Source organism: Vulpes lagopus, chromosome 1 (genome assembly GCF_018345385.1).
Source record: "Vulpes lagopus strain Blue_001 chromosome 1, ASM1834538v1, whole genome shotgun sequence".
Classification (NCBI taxonomy): Eukaryota; Metazoa; Chordata; class Mammalia; order Carnivora; family Canidae; genus Vulpes; species Vulpes lagopus.
This window is the reverse complement of record NC_054824.1, coordinates 73,713,649-73,733,261: the sequence shown is the minus strand read 5'-3', so window position 1 is coordinate 73,733,261 and position 19,613 is coordinate 73,713,649. Positions and strand designations below refer to the sequence as shown.

At 53.1% G+C, this 19,613-nt stretch overlaps 1 protein-coding gene and 1 long non-coding RNA gene across 17 annotated transcripts in view; both read left to right on the top strand.

The window, feature by feature from the left end:
* The window catches only part of XXYLT1 (xyloside xylosyltransferase 1), a 190,455-nt gene that overhangs the window by 40,839 nt on the left and 130,003 nt on the right, over positions 1 to 19,613 (top strand). The window lies entirely within an intron of this gene.
* Positions 3,509 to 6,033, top strand: LOC121499631. 2 transcript variants are annotated; one of them, XR_005990193.1, is made up of 3 exons: positions 3,509 to 3,725; positions 4,830 to 5,037; positions 5,879 to 6,033. It is a non-coding gene; the product is annotated as an uncharacterized LOC121499631 (long non-coding RNA). The 2 variants fall into 2 exon arrangements; XR_005990195.1 differs by lacking the exon at positions 3,509 to 3,725 and having other exon boundaries at positions 4,242 to 5,037.

The following is a 19,613-nucleotide window of genomic DNA, read 5'->3' as shown; positions in this document are numbered from 1 at the left end:
TTTCATTAGATGATGATAATGATGATGAATATTTTTGCCCTATTACACTAGGTCTAAGGTCAGTGTTCACTAGTTATAAGTATGTTACGGAGTCCAGTAGAGGTGCTCAAACCTGTTCCCAATCTTAGGAAGATGGAGCAGTCTCTCAGTATTTACATATGATGGTTGCTTCAGGTCTTAAGAAAACTGATTGATGCCCTTTATCAGGTTGAAGAAATTTCCATATTTTCCTGGTTTGTTGGGAGTTTTATCTTATCTATTGAGATGATTGGTGGTTTTTGTCCTTTATTAATATGGAATATTACATTAATTAAATTTCAATAGTATACTAACCCTGCATTCCTGGAATAAATCCCTACTTGGCTGTCTTATATAGTCTTTTTTATATGTTGGTAAATAGGGTTTACTATTTTGTTAAGATTTAAAATTTTCTTGTGATACATTTGGTTTCATGCAATGAATTGTGTAGTGTTCTTCCTGCTATTTTCTGAAAGGTTTGTGGAAGATTGGCATTATTTCTCCTTTATTTATTTGTCATTTATTTATTTTTAAAGATTTTATTTATTTGCGAGAAAAATGCATGAGTGGAGGGAGGGGTGGGGGGAGAAAAAGGGAGAAAGAGAATCTCAAGTAAACTCCGCAGTGAGCACAGAGCCTGATGAGGGGAGTGCAGCTCCGTCTCACAACCTGAGATCATGACCTGGGCTGAAATCAAGAGTTGGGTGCTTAATCTACTGAGCCACCCAGATGTCCTATATTATTTTTCCTTTAAGTATTTGATAGGATTCACTTGTGAAATCATCTGGGCCTCTGCTTTTCTTTGTGGCAACGTTTTAAATTATAAATTCAATTTCTTGTTACAGATCTATTCAGGTTATCTGTTTCTTCTTGGGTCAGTTTTAGTAACATACGTCTTTCTATACATTTATTTCTATTTTATCCAAGTTGTGTAATTTAGTGGCATAGAGTTGTTCTGTAGGGTGGTAATGGTGCCCCTTCTTTCATCGTGTCGTAATTTGTATCCCCTTTCTCTCTCATCAGCCTAGCTAAAGATTTGTCAGTTTCGTTGATCTTTTCAAAGAACCAACTTTTGTTTTCTCAAGTGTTTTTCTGGTTTTTTTTTTTCAAATTTATTTCTGTTCTAATCTTCTCTATTTCCTTTCTTCTAATGACTTTAGTTTTTGTTTTTCTGTTTCTAGTTTCTTAAGATGAAGGTTAGGTTATTTGTTTGAGCGACTTCCTTTCTGCCTAGGCATTGAAAGCTATATATTTTCCTCTAAGCATTGCTTGAGCTGTATCCCACTTGTTTTGATATACTGTGTTTTCATTTTCATTGAGTTTAAAATATTTTCTAATTTTCCTTGTTATTTATTTTTGACTGGTGGGTTATTTAAAAGTATAGAGTTTAATTTCTAAATATTTGGAGATGCCCTAAGTTTCTTTCTATTGTTAATTTCTGTTTATAAAGGTTGTTTTATTTATTTTTATTTTTATTTTTTAAGTATGCTCTACACCCAGTGTGGAGCCCAGCATGGGTCTTGAACTCAACCCTAAGATCAAGACCTGAGCCGAGGACAAGAGCTGGATGCTTAACCAACTAAGCCACCTAGGCACTCCTAATTTCAGCTTTTATAAAAATTATTTTATTTTATTTTATTTATGGTAGTCAGAGAGAGAGAGAGAGAGGCATAATTTCAGCTTTTAAACACGGAATATGCTTGATATGATTTCAGACCTTCTAAATTTATTGAGGTTTTTTTTGAGATTTGTTTTGTGAACTAGCATATTGAAGCTCTCTTGTGCATGATGAGTTGTTTTTCTCTTGTTGCCTTCAAGATTTTCTCTTTGTCTTTCAAGAGTTCAATTATGCTTTTTCTAGGTATAGTTCTCCTTATATTTACCCTACTTAGATTTTTTTGAGCTTCTTGAATGTGTAGATTTTTTTTTTTAATCAAGTTCAGGAAATTTTCAGTCATTATTTCTACAAATATTTTTTTCTTCTACATTTCCTTGCCCACTTCTTCTGGGACTCTCATTGCATATATAGGGTATGTTTGATGTTGGTCTCTGAGACTGTTCATTTTTAAGCTTTTTTTTTTGTCTATTCAGATTGGATACTTTATACTTTTCTCTATACACGTTCACAGAATTTTTCTTTCACCATCTTGATCTTCCATTTGCCCCTCTAGTAGCTTTTCATTTCAGTTACTGAACTCCCTAACTCCAGAATTTTCATTCGGTTCTTAAAAAACTGTTTTAGCCTTATTGAAAATATTTGTTGACTCATGGTTTTCATATTTTTAAGTTCCTTTTGCATGTTTTTCCCCTAATTCTTTGGACATATTTATAATATCTGTTTTGAAGTTTTTGTTTGCCAAATCTATCATCTGGGTACGTTCAAAAATAGTTTCTACTAATTGCTGTATTCCTTGAGTATGGGTCATACTTTCTTGTTTCTTTGCATGTCTCATAATTTTTTGTTGGAAACCAAATATGTTGAATAACATATTGCAGCTACTCTGGTTTCTGATATTTTCCTCATTATGGTTGCTGTTTGTATTTTATTTATTTTTTTGTTTAGTAAGTTGCCTAGGATAGATCCGTGAAATGTCTCACCTCTAATGTGTGGCCACTAATGTGTTTGCTTAGTATTTTTTACTTATTTTTTTTATTTTTAAAACTGGATTCATAGAGGTTGTCCCCTGTGTCTGTGTAGCTTAGTAGGCATGTCACATATGTTGTAGATCTTGGTTTTCTTATATTAAATGAGAATAACATAGTACCCAACTCATAAGGTTCTTGGGAGGCTTAAATTACCTAATCAGTATAAAGTACTCAGCATAGTGACTGGTACATAGCAAGTGCTTAATGCATGTGAGCATCGTTATTATTTTCTATTATTTTGTGAGTAAAATGAGGCTCAGGGATGTGACTCAAAATCTCTGAAAGCTAGAGCAGAGCTTCAATCAGGGCGGTCTGATGCAGTGTGGTAAAATAGCACCTCCTGGTTCTGAGAGGTCTCTGTCAAGTTAAATCACAAAATGTTTAATGCTTGATGTTTACACAAGTCTGGTTGTGGAGGAAAATCAACCACTGGAGTGAGGATTGAAAGAAATTTTGTCTTTTCAACCCCAAGATTCTGTGATTCTGTGATAATGCTCAATGGACAGAAATGGGAGCAAAGAGTTTTACCTGTTGACCCTTGAGCTGGATGGGCCCCTGGTGCTGATGATCAGCATTTCAGACTCCTGAGGATCTAAAGTAGGGGAGACCATGTGCACCCAGGAAGCACCTTTGGCCCTTGGGCTGGAAAGTCCCTGGCACAGCTCATCTCACCAGGGCCTTTACAGGAGTCTAGGTTCCTTGAGAGCTCCCTGGGGCCAGCATACCTTACGTCACCGTCTGCCCAGCTCAGGAAGTGAGAGGAAACTGCAGAAGACAGTTTGCAGATCAGATATAGCTGTTGCTGTAACACGTAAGCCCTGCAGTCGCCGCTGCTTCACAGTCTTCTCCAGCCAGCACAGAGGATTGTTTCAGCCTTGCTTCCTGGATTTCCTTCCCCAAGGAGTAAAAGGTCAAGTCCTACATGTGTGGTTTGCTGGCTGGAGACTGTTCCTATTGACTGTACCTTTGGAAGTAAACGAGTTTAATTCAGGCCCTTAGATTTTTTTTTTTTTCCCCGTCTAGAAGTGCTATCTCTGGGATCAGATCTTTCCTAGATTCAGGTACGTACTCTTACTTTTAAATGTGGAGCTAAGGAAACTTAAGGCATTAGTTGAACTCCTATTCTTGGGATGCATTTCATATCACAGTGACATTCTTTAGTAGAAATTTTCTCAGAGGGAAAGGATTTGTTTTTGTTTTTGTTTTAAATTGGGGGTAAAAGGTTGACAATAAACAAGGACATGCCTTTGAAGTGTTTAGTAAGAAAGGAAAGTTTTAAATATTTCCTGGCATTCATCTAATTTGCAAGTGCACAACTTTGTTAATCATGTCTAGGCATGTCCTTAGCCCCAAGTCTCCCTATAATATTAAGAGCATGTTCACTGGAATGCAGCCTGCATCATTCACTCTGGCTGCAAATGAAAAAAATATCAGTGAACTGGGACTCTACTTCCATTTGCACGCAAAGCAATTAAAATCAAAGGAGCTTAAAGAATGGTTTCCAGAGGCAGTATTCCATTTCTTTTTTCCTTTTATATGTTGCAGTTCTTGGTTAAGTCATTTCAATAAACATTAGAACAAGATATTAGGGGGAGATTGTGTCTCTGATTGACTATATTCTTACAGTTCCTCATAGTGCTACGTGGAGAGCTTGAAATTTCTTGAAAAAATTGAATGGGGCAAATGGCTGTGGAGGCAGATCACCAAAGAAGGAAAACAAGAGAAAGTTGGGGGTATCAGGAGCACAGCTTCAGCCTCCACAGCCAGCGACAGGACTCGGGTAGACGGAGAAGCTGTCACCAGGACTTCATCCCCCCATTCGTTCAGCAAAGATTTCTCGAATTCCACCTGTGAAGCAAACCCTGCCCCAAGCACTAGGGATACGGGGTTAGGAAGACAGGTGTGGTTTCAGCCCTTGTGGAATGTGTCATGAAGACAGACGTTAATCAGCTAATTGAGCAAATGGTTAATTAATTACAGCTGTGACAAGGGCGGTGAAGGGGAACTGCAGGTGCTGTGTTCCTGGGGGCTCGGGTAGGCAGGGCCAGGCCGGGCAGCGTTGAGAGCTGTGCTGAGAGCTGGGTTTTTCTCCTAGGGACGGTGGGATTTGCAGCCGCTGATGGAGTTTGAAGCCAAGGAGTAACATGGTTTGCATTTCCATCTAGTGACTTGAGTGCCTCTTCGTGCATTCTTTTGTGGGATGGACCCAAGAGTGTGGCCTGGACTTGAGGATCCCGCAGAGCACATCAAAGCCCAGCAGAATTTCTGTGTGTGGTGCTGTGGTGGGGAAGCCAGCTCTGGGAGGTTTTGAAGAGGCGATTGGCAGAGTCTGGGGAGCAGCTCTGCTGTGGCTTTCAAGTCCAGGGGGACCTGGTACGTACCAGAGGGCAGCCCGAGGACTCTAGGACAGAAGTGGTGTGGCATGGCTAAGCGAGAGGGAAGGTTTAACCCCTGTGGCACGTGTGGATGGTGAGTGGGAAGCTCTTGGAGTCTTCAGAGCTGGAATGCTAAGAGGGCTTCACTGGGAAGTCAGGAGTGACAAACCTGAGTGAGCGGGAGGGGAGGGGGCATCAGGGCTTGTTGCGGAAGGAGAGGTGGCTTCCAGGTATAGAGATGGGTGTGTGAACCCCTACTCAGAGGAATAAGAGTCAGGGCTCATTTTCAACATTCAGGAGGGACCTGAAGGAGGAAGGTGAAGCCACAACCCCACTGGGTCCCTCAGCATCCAGGGGCGGGTTGGCTTGCCACCTTGGCCGGGTCCGTCTAGTTCTGGAAACCACGGGACCTCAGAGTGAGGGGCTAACGTGACTTGTGCCACAGCTTTAAAGTCAGAAGGCTGATTTTATAAACCAGCACAGACTGACCTCATTACTCCTGGTCATTCAGTGACTTCAGACAAACATGGATCAAAAACCTGTCCAGACCAGGTGTGCTCCAAGCACGACCAGAAGACCCCCGCGTCTTGTTTTCTGCCCTAGTCTTTCTGTGCCTGTGGTGTTGGGTCTGGGGAATGTCCCTTTGGCATCGTTATCCCATAAGACTAAAGATACTAAGAATAAAGATCTTGGTTCAAAGACCCTGAACATTCCCAAACCCAGTTGTTCTCTGTTTCCCAGAACAGACCTTTCTTCCCAGTACTCCTGCGCACCTAATCCTTTCTTTCCTTTTCACCTTTTTTCTTTCCTTCCTGCCTGCCTTTTTGGTTGAACTGAAGTTATTTGTGGAGCTGTCACTGCTCTGCAAGAGCAAGGATGCCAAGGCCCCCTCGCTACGACTTCTGAAGTCTAGAAAGTGACCTGCACGAGATGCCAGCATTGGGAAAAACGAAACTGAAAGAATTAAGACACAGGGATAAACTGTAAAACTCTTCTTTTTTAATGTAGTCTGTTTTATTGGTAGAGATAAGAGTGATTTGACATGACAGGGAACTTTAGGTTTTTTTCCTTAAACTGAAGGGCAGATAGATACTTCCTTCAGTATTAGTGATTTCCCAGAATACTTTCTCAACCCACAGGGTCGATGCTAATTTGAATATTGGAAGTTTTACAGGCTGTGTGGGTGTTGGGGAGGGGGTTGTGTTGATTGTCCAGTGGGGCACGAAGAGGGAGTGACCTTAATTCTGGGTCAGAAAGGCTCATCAGGTTTCCTGGCGGTGGAGGGTAGGGGTTCTTCTGAATCATTTTGGAGATTTTCCTAACCTCCTGAATTAGGAGGCCTCTCCTCTCCTCTCCCTTCTCCTCTCCCTTCTCCTCTCCCTTCTCCTCTCCCCTCCCTCTCCCCTCCCCCCTCCCCCCTCTCTATTCTCCTCTCCTCTTTTATTCTTTTCCTTTCTTTCCTCTTTAAGATTCGAGAGAGGGGCAGAGGGAGAGAATCTCAAGCAGACTCCGTGCTGAGCATGGAGCCTCACAAGGGCTCCAGCTCACAATCCTGCGCATCATGACCTGAGCGGAATCCAAGAGATGGATGCTCAACCAACTCAGCCACCCAGGCGCCCCTAGGAGGCCGTTTCTTAAGCTGATCTGAGGGTATGACGATAGCCAGTGAGGGGAGGTGGGATTTTAATCATGTCTCAGCTTCAAGGCAAAGGCAGGGAAGACGGATACCATTCTTTTAGTCCCCTTACTGTGATGCAGTGGTGTTTGACAGTTTGAAATCCAAAAGGAAATCAGCAGAAGCATATGGCGGGCTCCACACGTTGTGCCAAGGACCCTTCTTCATTCCACACTTGGTGTTTTGGAAGGTGTTGTCTGAAAACCCTGTGAAGCCTGACATTGTAAGAGCGGAGCGCTGACCATGCCCGTCCGTTCCTGCACTGAACTAACTCGCCGTCAGTGGGAGGACACAGGCAGGGACCTTCACGGGTGGCTTCGGTGCAGGGCTCGTCTGTATGTCTCGGTCTGAACGTTGTTGTTGGACCTCACAGGGCAATTACGGACATGAAAGGAGTTTATAAATGTCAGGAAGTGTTGCATAAATTAGGCCATTCGTTTTTATCTTTGGTTTTCTCTTTCTCCTCCTCTCCAGAAGATGACTCAGCCTATATTCCAACAGATTTTCATTCCAGAATTTAGGACAGTGCTCCTTTCCCCAAAACAGATGCCTCACAGAGCTCTTTGACCCTGGGAAGTCACAGGCCTTTAAGACTTTTTGGCCATTCAACCCTCACACTACTTCCGTTCAAGCCTTGGCGTCATGAGGGTGGGGGCCTGAGTTGGTTCCATCCAGATCACCCCTTTCCTGGGGACTGGGGTGAGTAGCAGTTGGGGTCTGGGCCCCATGGTAATTTCACATCCATCTTGTTCACAACCACAGCAGAGCCCCGACCCTAGTCTGGAGGGACTTGAGGCCCCTGGATTCCTGGAAATGCCTTGACCTTCTTCCAGTGGCTACAGCAGATGGAAGCCAATTTCTCTGAGAACCTCAGGGCAGACCGGTCCTAATCTGAGTCCCAAGAGTTCAGTGGGAACGGCGATGAAGTTCGAATTCCCAAGCTTGAACCTCTTATCCCAGGTTCATAACAAACCGGTTGTTTGAACTTCACTGATTTGTCATGCTTGAGCCTCAGTTTCTTGATTTGTAAAATGAGGATAACCATGTATACCTCACAAGGTTGTCCAGAAAACACAGACGAAGTACCTGAAAACATGACACACGCTTTAGAAACATAGTTCGTTTTTTTCTATTCTCTCTCTAGATTTTGAAATTTTCTTGTCCTTGATACATGCTTTAGCATCAGGCACATTAGAAGGTTCTCAGTAAGTCTTTTGGGTTTAGGGAGTTGTTTTGGCAGACCCCAACCTACCACCTTAGATTCTGACCTTTTATTGGGAGGTAGTTGCTATTGTTGGGAGGAAAAAAATAAATTTCACATAAAGGGATGAAAAATGGAAGGTTTTTTTGTTGTTTTTGTGTGTGTGTGTGTTCTTTTGTGTATGTTTTTTGAATTTCCTTCCTTCCACCAATGACTTTTGTATTAAGATCTTCACCCCTTGATGGTGAAAGCAGACCTTGGCTCATTGCTTAGGCTTCCAGGAGGCGGAAGGAGAATGCAAAACCCAAGCAGGATGTTTTTTCTGCAGAACCGTTTATGAGCTTTTGGCGGTGAGAGTAACACAGTGGGCATGATTCTGCAGCCTGAGGCCTGCCTACTTGAGCGTGGGGCTAATTGATTTATCTGGAGGATGATGTGAGACTTAAAACTTTTAGAATGGAGATGCTACGTTCCAGTTCCCTGTGTGGTAGAAGCACGAGTGCTGCTCCAGTAAACAGGTTGCTTCACTGCCGCCGTCAGATAACAGTAGCGGCAGCAATGGCTGGTATTGACTGAACGCTTCTTAGATGCCAGCCGCTACTCTGAGTGCTCCATGAGTGCGAACCCCTGACCCACACAGCCACTGCTTGAGGTCAGAAAGTGGCTACCAGAGTTTTCCCGTCTTAATTATAAAAAATCCAGCACAAACAGGCCAGATGACTTGCCCATGAGGATACGCCTGGTTGAGTGGCTGGCACTGTATTTGGAAAGAAGACGACTAGGAATCAGAAGATTTGGGTTAATGGGTTAACGTGCCCTTAACAGTGTCTGGCCCAAGGCAGGAACTCTGCCAGAAGCAGGTTTTCGTCATCTTGTCCTGGAATGAGCCTGGAGAAGTAGGGCGTCTCCCGCCGTAGAGAGTGTGTTTGTGATAGCCTATTTCACTGGAGATCTTGGGGGACCAGGACTCGCAGGAACTATACTGCAGCTCATTTGGAACTGGCTTGCGCAGTCAGCCAGGGAGCTTAATCTCTGAGTTACTCAGGTAATTCATTCATCTGCCCCCATATTCACACCTACACTGCAGTGGGTCGGGGTACGGCTTGGGGGTGAGAACCACACACTGGCTTAAACCCTGGCCCTGCCCGCACCCACCTGTGGGCACTTAACTGCTCCAGGCCCCAAGCACCCTGCTTTGTGAAGTGAGGATAGTAATAAAATACCTAGCTCCAGGGTTGTTGTGACAACCAAATGAGTCTATTTTTTTATTTTTAAAGATTTTATTTATTTATTCCTGAGAGACACACAGAGAGAGAGGCAGAGACCCAGGCAGAGGGAGAAGCAGGCTCCACGCAGGGAGCCCGATGTGGGACTCGATCCCGGGTCTCCAGGATCACGGCCCTGGCCCGAAGGTGGCATTAAACCGCTGAGCCAGCCGGGCTGCCCCCGAATGAGTTTATATACAGGAGTAGCTTACAGCGGTACCTGCACACGGTTAAGGAGTCCTATTATTGTTGATATTTATGATTATTTTCCTACGTAATCCCTTATTCCTCAGGGAATTTGAGATGTTCACTAAAATAACACAAAGTCAAAGAGCTAAAAGCAGATGGAGGCTTAGGACCACGGCTAAGTGTATGGCACGCGGAAGTGTAGCCCTCCGAGGTCGCCGAGGCAGCGTGCTTGCGGAAGCCAGCCGTCCGCCCTGCAGAGCCCCGAAGGGGGAGCGCGTCCTTTACTCGGCTCAGCACCAGACCGGAGGAGGCAAAGCTTGCCCGGGCCTTGCCTCCTGAAGTACACGAGCACCTTTGTTTCTCCTTTGGTGGAGGAAGATGGGCTCTAAGTCACAAACACCTGGCCCACTGCCCGGGGCGGCGGGAAGTCTCGCTCCCTGCTCTACTCTCCACCCCCGGCTCTTTTGTGCAAACAGCTCGACGGTGTCATATTTTTGTTTGTGGTCAACTTTCTTCAGCCAGGCAGGGCTGAACCGTGTCACATTTAAAAAAAAAAAAAAAAAAAAAAGCTAAGGGTCTTCCAGCACCTCATGTTTGGAATGGCCCAAAGCCCTGTGACGGTGGTGGGGTTCTCGTACCCCGTCCCTTCTAGGGAGGAGCCCTGCTTGCTGTGCTTCTGGTGACACTGCTTGACGTGCACAGGGGAGGGGCACGGTGCCTTTCCAGCCGGTCCCTCAGTCAGGGGGTGCAGGTGAGCTCCGTCCCGTTAGCCGTGGCGCTGACTGCTGTGGCCGCCCTCACAACTGCTGCCTGGGCCTCGTGCCGGACAGGGCCACACCGTGCCTGGGGGCCCGCAGGGGCTGTGGGGCTGGCCCCGGTTTGCTAAAGTCCTGGGGCTACAGAGCTAGGAAGAGGAGCAGCCCCCTTAAGAAGAAAAAGGAACAGGAACTATTCAAAAGGGGACAGTGAGATGCAAAAGCATCAGGGAACAGCTGGGAAGCGAGGGAAGCTGCAGCCAGAGGACATCAGTGTTGGGGACCAGGCAGGCCAGAGCGAGGACTCCCGTGCAGACCCTCTCGGCCCGGCCAGCCCGGTGTGCAGGGTGAGAGTGTCCCCTGTGGTCGCTGAGGGACTGTGCCCCTCGCAGCCTGGCTTCAGTGTACAGATCTGGGCACGGGACTTCACAGCCGGGCCCCCAGAACGGCGTGGCCAGCCTCTCCGTCCTGCACCCCTCCATCTGCCCCCCGCCCCCTCTGTAAAGGTCGGGAGCTATCCTGGGGGCCCTGGAGCCCCGGATCGCCCTGCTGCAGCTCAGGGGCTCCTGGCCCTCGCCGGCGGCTGCCGTCCTGCACCCCTCCCAGGCCCGGGGAGTGTGGGGTCCCGGGCTGCGGGGGAGGCAGTGTGGGGAGCCCAGGGACGTCCTCAGGGGCGCATACCGGTGACTCAGCGGGGCATGCAGGCGGGCTTCCTGGCCAGAGCCGCCCGCTGGCTTTCCGGTGTGTGCCTACCCCTGCTCCCGGGGAACTCTGGGCAACTGCCTTGACCGGCCCCCTCGCGGGAAGGACGGAACCCGACCCCGCCTAGGAGCTGCCTTCCTCTGGGTGACTCGGGCTCCTCGGCCTCATCGGTCTGCTGCTTCCCGGGACTGATGGTGAGCTGGTGACCCAGCGATGCCCTCCCGGGGCTTCTGTGTCGCCGCGGCCCCGGCCGTTCCCACGTGCCCGTGCACGCGCACACAGGTCTCAGCTCCCTGATGTCTGGCCGGGATGCACGTTCAGCCTCAATGGGACGGGACTGCAGAGCCGTCCTTGGACTTCCGAACCCTTCTCTGGTCAGACCACCGGACGCCGCAGTTCTGGGCAGAGCTGCGGCAGCTGTTGAGTTGGGTCCGAGAACTTCAGGGCTGGAGGGATCCTGGTGCCTCGGTGGGTTCTCGGGTCTCCCCGGGCACCCCGAGAGCCACGGCCTGGACTCCTAAGGCGGGGAGCTGCCGCGGCCGAAGGCGGGACACGTTTTCATCTTGAGACACGTTTGCGTCTCAGAAACTTCTTGCACTGTCCCAAACCCGCTCTTAGCTGTTGATGCTTGTACCGACTCCGCCTCGGCGGAGGAGCCTGGCTCCCTTCCTTCAGGAGTTCGAAGGCAGCTTTCAGTCAGGGGAAGCAGCCCCAGCTCCCTTGTGTGTTCCCCACGGGAGACACCTCTAGACTGCCCACGGCTCGGACGCCCGTTTTGGGACGTGACTGTTGGTCTCTGCTCCTCTTACAGTATGGGGCTCAGGTCTGGATGCAAGAGGACCTCAGGGGTGGCCACCGTGAGAGGGACAGCTGCAACCTGGAGCGCGGAGTAAGGCCGTATCCTCACCTCCACGTGGGAGGCACCATACCTCTGTTGATGTAGCTGCGTGTCAACCCGTAGTTGATGGGCTCATCCTGCTAGAGATAACGGGGCTTGCGGTTACAGCAGAGCCCTGCCCCTGCCCCCGCCCCCGCCGGGCAGCCTCGGACCACATAACGGCAGGGAGACCGCCTGGGGTTCTTGTGGTTGGCGGTGGGGTCGGGTGAGGGTTTGTGCAGGCCCGGCCTCCGTCGCTTGAACTTCCTGCTTGTGCCCGAGAAGGGGTCACCCAGCAGCTTGCCCAGGTTTCGGGACAGGAGGCGAAGAGGGAGGCAGGGGGCTCGGGAGTCGTGGGCAGTGACGTGTCAGCGGAATCCGCTGCGGATCCGTGTCTGCGCGCTGTCGGCCGGTTGCGAGCCTCCGAGGGCGTCCTCAGTGGGCGTAGTTAGCGGGCAGCTCTGCAGGGAGCGCGCTGCCTTCAGCCACTGGGGTCGCCGCCCAGGGCCCCCGGATGCTGATCCCGGGGGCCGGCGCCACGGGCAGCGGCGGGACTCCGCGGCCTCAGCCGAGTTAGGTCCTGAGCGCGCGGGGATCCCGTAGGTCTGCTCGCTCGGCGGCCGAGGGCCCGCGAAGGGGCAGAGCTTCCCCGGAGGAGCCCGGCGCTGGCTGTGCGGGCGCAGGTGCAGGCTGCCCCGACGTGCCGCAGGGGGGATGCGGCTGTGTCCGCAGGCCGGGGGCTGGGTTCCAGGCCGGGGCTTTGCCTCCTTCGGTTGTCCGGGGCGGCCGCGTCCGGTATCTGCAGCCGCATCCTCAGCGGGTGTCCCGCAAGGTGCAGACCATGGCCAGAGGGACCGTGGCTTACTCGTGTGGTCAGGGCCAGCTGCGGCCTCTGCTCTTTGCCCGCTCGGAGTCCTTGGGTGGGCGTAAGGCTGCGGTGTCATAGCTTCCCGGCTTCTTCAGCCCCTTCGCCATCAGCCTACCTGCAGCCTGAGAGACACAACAGGCCCTCGGGCAGTCCGGGGTGTCAGAGGTGGCACGTGCTGACGGCTCCAAGCGTGGCCTCCCAGAACCAGGACTCACGTCCGCTCTACTGCTCCGCATCCCCTCCCGGTTATTCTCAGGTCGTAGGAGGCTACTAGAGGAGCACGAAACATCCGAATTACCTGGAGGGGATTTAGACATTCCGCGTAGCCCTCCTCTACCCAAGGTTATGACACGCGCCGCAGGGCGGGCGGAGGGTGTCCCCCTCCCTTACAGGCCACTACTGGAGTGCGACGCTGCTGTTCAAATTATGTCCCGTCTTTAGGCGTGTGGGCAGGTACAAGGCCCTGCGCGCTCACCCTCTCCGCCTTGACTGAGCTACCGCCTGCTGATGCAGGCGCGCGAGTAGGGGAGGCCGGGCCAGGCTTGGTAACACACGCCCCGAAATACCAGCGCTTTCACAACTACTGTTCTCCCCTCCAAGCAAATTTCGCCCTGGATATATGGCCCCCTGGGGCAGCAGCTTCCTTTCAGGCAATACCCCTGGGGTCCGGGCCCCTTCCGTCCCGCCGCTACACCCCCTGGAGCTCACGCTCGCCGGCCAAGACGGATGGGCCGTGGGCAGCTGCTCACTGCTCCAGTCTGGAAGTCACACCCACCCTTGCTGCTCAGGGTCTGCTCCCAGGAACTGGTTCGACGGACGCCCGGCGACGAGGAGCCAGGAGAACGGGCTGTGGGTGAGCACTAGCAGCGCTCCTACCTCCGTTTCTGCCGAACACCTGGTTTCAGAAAGTTTCCATTAGGATCAGTCCTAGAAATCTCCATCTGGAAGTCCCACGGGGACATCAAAGTCAACATGCGTCACCTGCAGTGACTGTTTCCCTCGCCTACGCTTGCCTTTTCCTCATCTTGGCAAATCACGGGTTGCCCGCGCCAGAAACCAAGAACTCACCTTAGCCTTCCCTTCCCCCCTCGGTCCCCCGGGACTGTTGGATGCTCTCACCAGGTCCCACACGCCTCTCGACGGCTCTGGCTGGTGCAGTCCATGCAAACTGCAGGGCTCCTGCAGCCGTAAACCTTGAGATCCTGACATTCTGGTTGGTACGTTGACGCAGCCCCTGCCGCCCAGCCCGACCTCCCATCCTGCTCTGCCGTTCCAGGAGCCACTTATCCTTTGCTTGGCTTTCCTCTGTGCTGTGTGACCCGTAGGCCCTCTTTTTACTTGGAAGGTCCTGCCTCGTGTCTTTTAAGTCCTTGGGTTCAGGATTGCCTCCCAGGTGTCCTTGCCTGATCCCTCTCCCCAGGAGAATTTTCTATTTGCCTCTATGGCCCTGAGAACACAGGCTCTGTGGCACGCAGCTCGTCAAGTGGATACCTTCCCCATGGCGAATCTGGTTCTGGGAGACTCTTATATTTCCTCCTTTTAAAAACGATAGTTGTGGGGCAGCCCGGTGGCGTGGCGGTTTAGCGCCGCCTTCAGCCCAGGGCATGATCCTGGGGTCCCGGGATCGAGTCCCGCGTTGGGCTCCCTGCATGGAGCCTGCTTCTCCCTCTGCCTGTGTCTCTGCCTCTCTCTCTCTCTTTCTGTCTCATGAATAAATAAAATTAAAAAAAAAAAAGATAGTTGTGGAATATGCCAAGCGCTAATGTTACACGCCCTCATGGAGCCTACAGTCTCCTGGGAGAGGCTGACCATAAGTAAGTAAACAGATAAGTGTATAATTACAAATTGTGGAAAGTCCTAAGAAGAGAAAGAATGGGGGTACCTAGAGCAAGAGTGTATAAGCAAGTCCTTGGGCTTGGTCCTTAGGGTCCTGATACGAGGACCCATTCCTTGGCTCTGTGGAAGGAAGGAAAGACACATCTTTTAATTTTTATTTTTTAAGATGTTTTTCTTTTTCTTTTTTTTCTTTAAAGATTTTATTTATTTATCATGAGACACACACAGAGAGAGGCAGAGGCACAGGCAGAGGGAGAAGCAGGCTCCATGAAGGGAGCCCGACGTGGGATTCGATCCCGGGTCTCCAGGATCACAGCCCGGGCTGCAGGCAGCGCTAAACCGCTGAGCCCCCGGGGCTGCCCAGATTTTTTTTTTTTATTAGAGAAAGAGTAAGAGAGACAGTGAGCATGGGAGGGGCAGAGGAAGGGGGGAGAACCTCAAGCAGATATCCTGTGAGGAGCTTGATGCAGGGATCACGACTGGAGCCAGAATCAGGAGTCAGACCCTCAAGTGACCGACCCACCCAGGTGCCCCAAAAGGTGCATCTGTCTAGGGTCTGCTGACCTGAGACTAGATAGGGTAGGGCGTGTGAGGTTTCCTTGACACCGGCTGGCAAGGCTGGCTTCCTGGCCACCCTGGGACTTGGTGTGCGTGACGCTGACACGGGACGGTCCACAGGCTTCATAGGCAGTCCCCAGGGAAGTGCCCGCAGGCCTCCTGGCCAGCCCCTGGCGCAGTGACTGTGCGCCTGCAAAGCGAGGGAGCCCGGGTACTGTGCCCTGGGACTGTTCCCCCCACACAGGGGGTCTCACCAGCCGGGGGAGGTGTTCCAGCACACAGCTGGTGCCTGTCCTGGAGGGCAAGGCCGTGCCGCCGGCAGGAGCAGGTGCTTGGTGGGGAGCAAGCGGGGCCTGCTTGGTAAACGGAAGAGCCCACTTCATCCCGAGGCTGCTTCAGCTGCGCTTCCCTGCAGCCCGCGTTTCAGCCCAAGGCCTTGGCCGCCAGGGTGGGGATGCAGAGCAGAGCTCTAGGGAAGTAGGAAGCCCGCTGGTCGTTTGAAGATCAGGAAGGAGAATGAAAGAGCTTTGAAATGATGCTTTAATCACTGAGAAAATAGGATTCGAGTAATAAAAATACCATCTCACGCCAGGTTTTTAGGCGTAAGTCGAGTGTGCCCTGAGAAGTGGTGCTTTCTTTGGCCGTTTGGCGTCAGGCAGCCCCGAGGTCAGCTGCTCCCCGCCCCCCTGCCCGGGGTATGTGCCATGTCGGTGGTTGTGGGGCTGGAACTGGGACAGGCCCAAGGGACCCCCAGGCCTAGCCCCTGGCCCTGCAGGTGAGGAAGTGGACTTGGGGGCCACCACGAGGCCGATCGCGGTGACTGGGACCCCGTGGGCCACAGCCGCTCCCCGGCCTCACCAGAGCCACCGATGCAGAATCAGGGAAGGTGCCGTTGGGTCAGTGGCGCGTGTCCAGCTCCAGGACACCTGGAAGCTCCCCATACCTTCCCACCCAGCGTGGACCAAGGGGCTGCCCTTCTTTAGGGCCGTGTGGAGGCTGGGCCTAGTGGGTGGCTTGGTGAGCACTGGTTCTGTCCTTTGTTGGGTTTCTCTGTCCCAGGAGTCAGGAGGGACCAGGTGGCCTGACCTCAGAGCAGCTCAGAGGGCCCCGGTTCAGTGAATACGGTCCCCGCAGGGCCGGCTGGGCCCCCTCCCCGGCGTGTCTGTCTGTGCGACGTCGGCTGGTTCCTGCTCCCGGGGAGGGGATGGGCATGGGGACCTCAGCCTCGTTTCCCACCCCCCGGGCGGGGCTCCCACCAGCCAGTCCAGAGCGGCCGAGGAGCTCCGTGGGCAGCAGCGCACCAGGCTGAACCACGGCCTCCGCTGGAGCCGCGTCCTCTCCTGTCCCGACTGTGACAGCTGCCTCTGAGCCGTCTCCCCGGCCTGGGCCCCCAGGTGGCTTGCGAGGGCTTGCGGGACGCGGGCCTGACCCTGTGAGCCCCCTGCTCAGCAGATCTCTGGCTCCCTGCCCTCACGGGCCCCCAGGCCGCCTCTCCAGCCTCACCACCCTGTGCCCCCTGCAAGTCCTTTACCCACCCCCCCCGGGTGGGCTCGCTTCCTGCCCTCCCAGTGGCCTTCCAGGCTCTCATGGCCCTGCCTTCGCCGACGCCAGGCTCTCCTACACAGAGGACCTCCAGTGCGTGTCAGTGCTTCAAAGCCTGTTGTGGCCTGCGGTGTGCACCCCTCAGCTTCAGACGCAGAGGCCCAGCCTCTAAGGTCATGTATTTGGAGGTGGCCTTTGAGAGGGTACGAGGCTCGTAAGGGGGGGCCCTGGTCAGATGGGACTGGCGCCCTTACGGAGGAGGGAGAGACGCAGGGCGCGGTGTCTCTGGGCCAGCACAGAGGCAAGGGCGGCGAGGACACAGGGAGAAGGTGGCCATCTACAGGGTGGGGGACCCTCGGCAGAAACTGGGCTGTGGACTCCAGCCTCTTGGACTGTGAGAAAATCTGTGTCTCCTGTAAGCCGCCCGGTGTATGGGGCTTTGTTACAGCGGCCTGAGCTGGTTAAGACAAGGCCCGAGCGAACACCAAGCCTCCAGGGTGCCCATCTCTGTACGTGCAGCACCCCCTGCTGCACCCCCTTGCACCTCAGGTCCCCCTGCTGCACCCGCTACACCCCACTGTGCCCCAGGTCCCCCTGTGTCCCAGGTCCCACTGCTGCACCCCCTGTGCCCCAGGTCCCCCTGCTGCGCCCCCCTGCGCCCAAGGTCCCCCTGCTGCACCCCCTGCGCCCCAGGTCCCCCTGAGCCCCCAGTCCCGACCACAGGCATCTGGGGTGGTGGTTGCTGCTGTTTCTTTATCTCTACCACTGGGCTGTGAGCAGTTCCAGGGCAGAGGCCTCATTCTGCTTTGCCTAATCAGAGAGCCAGATATTATATCGGACTAATAATTGAATGAAAGTTGAATGAATTAAACCACCCCCCCCCCCCCCCTCCGCCACGCCTGCTTCTTTCCAGGAGGCTGCTAGGCTGCATAGAGACTTTTATGGCCACTTCTCTGGCATCCCTGCTCCTGACGACCACTTAACCAGATTCCTCCTGTGGAGCGATATGTGGGTGGGCGGGGGTGGAGGAAGGGGCCCCGCAGCGTTCTTTTCCACCCTCATTATGCTCCGGTTTGGGTGGTTTTCCCAGCCTAGTTGGCGGGGAAGCTGTTTTGGCGACAGCACAAAGGAGAGCCGAGGCCAGGACCAGCCCTTAGCCACAGGGGGTGCTGGGTAAGGGGACGGTGTCTGTGTCCCTCTGCCCTCCCTGTATGGGCTTCCTCGAGGGGCCACAGGTGCATCGCCGATGGAAGCGGCCCCCTAGACAGGGGAGCTCTCAGTGGAGCATGGAGCACCCTCCCTGTGAGCCAGGTGCCCGAGGCGCACGTCACACGCGATGCCAGGACCCCTGGCCAAGGACGGGGGCCCAGAGAGGCGCCAGGTCTGCAGCGGGGGGGATTGCTTGGTCAGGCCCCGTCCTGCCCTGCCGGCGGCCCTTGGTGGGTCTGGAGCCTGCCCCCTGAGCGCCCTGCCCCCCCCCAGCCCCCCTTCACTCTGATACGATAGGGCCAGGCCGGGTTATTCATCAGCGGCCTTTCTGTCTCTTCCTCTGGATCTTGCCATTTCTCTTTCCGTCGTTCATGTCTCTGCTCAAGTGCTGCTTGTTCCAAAGGCCTTCTCTGTGTCCCAGCTTCCCTTGCCCCCCCAAGTCCTGTTGCCCCGCCGTGCCCCTGCTCAGCTTGCTTCTCCCCGCAGCACCTACTGACTGGGAGTGACACGGAAGCGGGCCCTGCTTGTCTGTGGCGGCTGGAGCGGCAGGTGCGTGGCGGGGGGTAGTAGACACTCCTGGGTGAGCAAACGAGTGCGGCGTCGCCCGTTATGAACAGGGAAGTCGCCGTGCGTGTTGGAGCTGCAGTGCGTGGCTGGAGTGCGGCGCGGGGTCGGCGGAGCCCCTGGGGCCGGGTCCGCGGTGGCAGCGTTGACTTCCCGCTGCTCCTGTCGCAGATCAAACCTCTCGTGAGATGCAGGAGGAAGCTTTGGTGCAGTTCTGGGGTTTCCGGGTGCAGAGGGGGCTCCGGGTCTGAACAGGACGTCGTGGCTTGGCCTGCGCCGAGGGTCTTGGGGCAGTTGGGAAGAGCCTGGAGTTTCAGAGACCGTTCATATGGAAGGAATGGAAGTTGCCAGGCATCACAACTGTGCTTAGGGTATGCGTGGGGGTGAAAGGGTTTTAAAAAGAAAACAGGATGAGTCCTGGCTTCCACAGGAAAGGGACATTCCTCTTCCTTCTGGTATGTGTTCGCTGCTCCTGTGACCATGGAGTCGTGCCCGGCTTGGTGATCGAAATCACTTGGGAGTCGTCTTAAGCTTCATCGGCTCTTCTGTCACTGACCTCGGATGACGTGACACCAGGAACGCGGCAACGGGTGCTCTGTGGACGTCGTCTCTTGACATCGGACTGGAATATTCATAAATAAATTTGCCCTGACCCAGTCCTCCAGTGGCCAGACTGCAGGCACGGACAGTGGGAAGCCGCTGCCTCGGTGGAGGAGAGAACGGGGCAGGTCAAGGCCTCCTTCCGAATTAGAGCAGCGTGGGTTTGGACAACAGCCGGCGGCCCAAGACCTGGACGCCATCCCGCCAAGAACAGGTTAAGATGTCGTGTTTCCATAGGAATTCTCTAGTCTTGCCCCGTACAGGAAATTAAACCACAAGAAAGGCCAGGCTGAATTTCTTAATCCACCCGAACAATGAAATTCGAAATGTGGGTTTATGGTCGGAAAGCGACTGGGTAACAGTAGTGGCGCATGACTCGACAAGGGAGCCTCTTGGGTCCCGGAGCCGCCCATGCGGGTGGCCTTGCTGGGAGAGCCGGGACGGGGCTGGGCACTGCCCGCCTGCGTCCGGGAAGCCGGGGCCGCCCGGGGACCTCCTGCCCGCTTCCCTGCTTTCTCCATACTCCATTCCGGGGATCCCAGGCCGGGCTGCCGTCATCAGAGGGGCCTCTGAGTGGGGTTCGGGTACGCTCTCCGCCCCGGGGCCGTCCGCGGCAGCCTTATTACCTCAGCCTGGCTGAGCCTTTGGCCGAATGCAGCCTTAGCCGCCCTTTCACTGCCCCCATAGGAGAGGCCCATGTGGGAGCCGCCCTGCTGGGAAGCGCAGTTGACCC